Below are 3,800 nucleotides of genomic sequence, written 5' to 3'. Positions count from 1 at the left end.
AAGTTCATTTCTTGCTCAAAGTCCATCCCATAGTTTGCTGGGGGAGACTCTGCTAACCTTCATTAACTGGAGGCAGGCTGATGGAGTAGCCACCATCTTAAATATTGATGACTGCTCTGCCAAGCAGAGCGAAGACCTTTGGAGGGTCTCAGACTAAACACTTTCACCAGAAGTGCCACACATCCCTTCCACTCATCACTCATGGGTCGGAATGACTTAGCAGTTCTTACCCAACCACCAGAGGCCAGGAAGACTATTCTAACCATGTCCCCATCAGTGAGGAGAACCAGAGATCTGTGCTGACCAGCAATAATGACTGCCACTTTTTGAACAAAAGTGTCCTGATACCACAGCAACCAAGCCTAGCGCCAGGCAGGTGATCAATGCAAAGGCACAGTCTGAAAACACAAACAAAGCCAAACCAATCCCAAGCTGCAGTGTTCCCAAAGCAGTTTTTCTAACATCACTGTATGTTGAGATATAATTTGTAACTTCCTTTATAGCTAGAAGCAGGGTAGTGTGCCGGAGACGACTGTGGTATATTGTTCTTCACTTTTTTTTCCTAACAAGGAAAAACCCCACCTAACTCATTTTTGCAAAAACAGCTTTTAGGAAAGGATTGAAATAGATAGAACTTTCAAAAATTTGCATCTTGATAACACATGTTTTTTAAGCTTGCATTTGGAAAAAAAGAAAGCATGGTCCAAGAAAGGAGCTTACATCCAATACCTGAAGAATTATGGGAGGGAGTGAGGCAGGAAAAGAGGGAAGAGTCCGGGAAAGGGAGAGCTGAAAGGGGTCCAAAAGCCAGCTTTACCAGGAACTGAATTCTATCAAGCTACAACAGGGAGGGATGCACTAGGGAATAGATTTATTTTATATGGCATTCATAAGCCCAAACTCAGAAGTGAGAAAAAATCACTTTTTATATTTTGTAGTTATAAATTGACACTAGTCGATTTCCCTCTGACTCTGAGGCCCCATCCACGTGAACTGGCAGGAAGTTTAGCCTCTGTTATGCAAGGCTGATACAGAGAATCTAACATGTTGCAGCAAGCATTAAAGAGCGTCTCCCCAAACATGAGCCCATCTGCTTCAGCCTCTGATGCCTTTCCTAGAAATGATGCCTTCAGTTCTAGGGGTTTTGTAGTCTTAGGGACCAAGGATCCTTAGCAGGCTAAAGGCACCCAGTCTCCCTGAGGTCTTATCATCTCCCAAAAGCACTCCAAGAGGGCAGGGCCCAGTGCCCACAGCTCACTGAACCTAGAGTTCTCTCTCCCTCCCAGTCTCTGGGGGTCTCTCCTTCGCACCCCATTGCTTCTCCATGTTCCCCTCTCCCTCTGGGACACCTAGCAGCAATGGGCTCAGGTCCTACGAAAAATAGGAAACCCCATTTCCTTGGGACTGCTTCTGTTTATGACTGACAAAATCCTGAATAATGAGATGGCAGTGCAAGCCACAAGTATATTAGGGGAAAAAAACACTTAGGAGGAGGAAAGAAAAAGAAAAAGACCCTAACATGAGTGTGAAAGTCAGTGTGACTCGAATGGAGTGAAGGAAGGAGGGAACAGTGAAAGATAAGACCAAATTAGCGACTTATGCAAAATAATAATAATAATAATAATTCTCAATAATAATTACCACCACTTATGCAGCACTAGCTACTCATGTAGATGGGGACAGTTCCTACTCTTCAGAGCAACTCTATAGGGTGGCACTATTATCTCCATTTCACAGATAAGGAAATTGAGATTCAGAATGGAATGATTCATTGCCTGAGTAACTGGCAAAACCAAGACTCCAACTCAGGCAGATGCCTCCAGAATCTTAAAACCCAACTGCCCGTCAAAGCAAAAGAATCATAAAAAGGAAGAAGAATTGAGAGAATAAAAAGACAAGCCACAAGTTGAGGAAAAATTGGCCAAAGACATATCTAATAAAATACAATTATCTAAAACATACAAAGAACTCCCAAAACTGAAGTAGAAGCAAATAGTGATTTCAAAATGGGCTAGGGGCACCTGGGTGGCTCAGTGGGTTAAAGCCTTTGTCTTCCGCTCAGGTCATGATCCAGGGTCCTGGGATCAAGCCCCACATTGGACTCTCTGCTCAGCAGGGAGCCTGCTTCCCTTCCCCTCTCTCTGCCTGCCTCTCTGCCTACTTGTGATCTCTGTCTGTCAAATAAATAAATAAATAATCTTTAAAAAAAAAAAAAAATGGGCTAAAGACCTGAACAGACACTTCACCAAGGAAAACAGACAGATGGCAAATAAGCACATTAAAAACATGTTCCACATCACACTGTAAATGAAAACAATAATGCGATATCACTTCACACCTATTAACACGACCAAAATCCAAAACAATGACAACACCAAATGTTGGCGAGGATGCGGAGCAACAGGAACTCTCATTCATTGCTGGCAAGAACGCAAAATTGTACAGTCATTTTGGAAGACGGCTTGGCATTTTCTTACAAAACTAAGCACACTCTTATCATACAATCCAGCAATCCTTGGTATTTACTCAAAGGAGTTTAAAATTTATGTCTACACAAAAACCTGCACACAGATGTTTACAGCAGTGTTATTCGTAATTGCCCAAACTTGGAAATAACCAAGATGACCTTTAATAGGTGAATGGATAAATAACCTGTAGTACATCCAAACAATAGACCATTACCCAGTGCTAAAAAGAAATGAGCGATCAAGCCATGAGAACACATAGAGGACTCTTAAATGCTCTTTTGCTAAATGAAAAAAGCCAGTCTGAAAAGGCAACCTTCTATAAGATTCCAACTATATGACATTCTGTAAAAGGCAAAACCACGAAGACAGCAAAAGATAATAAAAGTGGTTGCCAGAAGTTGGGGTGGAGGAAAGGATGAATGCGTAAAGCTCAGACGGTTTTTAGGGCAGTGAAACTGTTCTGTGAGATACTGTAATGGCAACACATGTCATTGCACATTTGTCCAAACACATAGAATGTAGAGCAACAAAAGTGAATTCTGATGTAAACTATGGATTTGGAGTGATGATATGGTGTCAATGTAGGGTCATCAATTGTAATAAGTGTCGCACTCTGGTGCAGAATTTTGAAAGTAGAGGAATCTGTGGGGGATGAGGGGGAAGGGAGGGAATATATGGGGAATCTCTGTATCTTCTGCTCATTATTGCTGTGAGGCTAAAACTGCTCTAAAAAAATCTATTTAAAATATTCATGAAAGGCTAGGGGCCAGAGGTGGAGTAGGGAATGTAGGTCCCCAGGATCAGGAGAAGAAAAGTAAAATATAGGGAAGGGGGAACCTAGGTCCCCAAAGTCAGGAGAAAAAAAGTAAAATACAGAGAGATGGACACAGGTTCATTTTTATTTTTTATTTTTTAAATTTTATTATGTTATGTCAGTCACCACAGAGTGTATCATTAGTTTTTGATGTAGTGTTGCATGATTCATTGTTTACATATCACACCCCCTAAAACACTTCTATATAAAGGGTCCGTGAATTTGATTTAGTTATCAAATATTCATTGTGTAGCCACACCATATACTGTGATAGACAATGGTCATAAATCAGTACAGAAGAGACAAGGTTCCTACTTACTTCAACTTACATCCGACTCCCTCCGAGCATACGTCCTATTCAAATCTCTCAGAAAGAGAATCTAATTGGGCTAATTAATCATGATCCTGTATAGAGACAGGATTCTCACACGAAGCCACCTTGTTGGCTGCGCTTAGCTCAAGTGCCAATCTCTACCCAGTCACCTGGTCACCAAATATGGCGGAGCCTCCAAGAGGAG

This window comes from Mustela lutreola, chromosome 17 (genome assembly GCF_030435805.1).
Source record: "Mustela lutreola isolate mMusLut2 chromosome 17, mMusLut2.pri, whole genome shotgun sequence".
NCBI classification, from domain to species: domain Eukaryota; kingdom Metazoa; phylum Chordata; class Mammalia; order Carnivora; family Mustelidae; genus Mustela; species Mustela lutreola.
This window is presented reverse-complemented; position numbering follows the sequence as displayed.